This window comes from Arachis duranensis, chromosome 5 (genome assembly GCF_000817695.3).
Source record: "Arachis duranensis cultivar V14167 chromosome 5, aradu.V14167.gnm2.J7QH, whole genome shotgun sequence".
Taxonomy (NCBI): Eukaryota; Viridiplantae; Streptophyta; class Magnoliopsida; order Fabales; family Fabaceae; genus Arachis; species Arachis duranensis.
This window is the reverse complement of record NC_029776.3, coordinates 55,408,438-55,409,792: the sequence shown is the minus strand read 5'-3', so window position 1 is coordinate 55,409,792 and position 1,355 is coordinate 55,408,438.

Genomic DNA, 1,355 nt, shown 5'->3' with positions numbered 1-1,355 from the left:
GAATAACAGAGGTGACAAATGAGGTGAGGAAAGGCTAACCTTGCCAAGGTAGAGGACTTGTCCGCCACCTTATAAAGTTCTTGAGCTATAAACTCATGAACTTCTATTTCTTCTCCAATAATGATGCTATGAATCATGATAGCCCGGTCTATAGTAACTTCGGACCGGTTGCTAGTGGGAATGATTGACCGTTGGATGAACTCCAACCATCCTCTAGCCACGGGTTTGAGGTCATGCCTTCTCAATTGAATCGGCTTTCCTCTTGAATCTCTCTTTCATTGGGCGCCCTCTTCACATATGACTGTGAGGACTTGGTCCAACCTTTGATCAAAGTTGACCCTTCTAGTTTAAGGATGTTCATCTCCTTGCATCATGGGCAAGTTGAATGCCAACCTTACATTTTCCGCACTAAAAACCAAGTATTTCCCCCGAACCATAGTAAGCCAATTCTTAGGATCCGGGTTCATACTTTGATCATGGTTCTTGGTGATCCATGCATTGGCATAGAACTCTTGAACCATCAAGATTCCAACTTGTTGAATGGGGTTGGTAAGAACTTCCCAACCTCTTCTTCGGATCTCATGTCGGATCTCCGGATATTCACTCTTTTTGAGTGAAAAAGGGACCTCGGGGATCACCTTCTTCAAGGCCACAACTTCATAGAAGTGGTCTTGATGCACCCTTGAGATGAATCTCTCCATCTCCTATGACTCGGAGGCGGAAGCTTTTGTCCTCCCTTTCTTCTTTCTAGAGGTTTCTCCGGCGTTAGATGCCATAAATGGTTATGGAAAAACAAAAAGCAATGCTTTTACCACACCAAACTTAAAAGGTTTGCTCGTCCTCGAGCAAAAGAAGAAAGAAGAGAGTAGAAGAAGAAGAAATGAAGGGAAAAGGGAATGGCTTGTGTTCGGCCAAAAGGGGGAGAAGTGGTGTTTAGGTTGTGTGAAAAAGAAGGAGTGAAGAAGGGTTTATATAGGAGTGGGGGGAGTCATGGTTCAGTCATGTATGGGTGGGTTTGGGAGGGAAAGTGGTTTGAATTTGAATGGTGAGGTAGGTGGGGTTTTATGAAGGATGGATGTGAGTGGTGAAGAGAAAGATGGGATTTGATAGGTGAAGGGCTTTTGGGGAAGAGGTGTTGAGGTGATTGGTGAAGAAGAAAGAGAGTGGTGGGGTAGGTGGGGATCCTGTGGGGTCCACAGATCCTGAGGTGTCAAGGAAAAGTCATCCCTGCACCAAATGGCAAGCAAAATTGCGTTTTGAGCCAATTCTGGCGTTAAACGCCGGGCTGGTGCCCATTTCTGGCGTTTAACGCCAGCATCTTGCCCCTTTCTGGCGTTTAACGCCAGTCTGGTGCC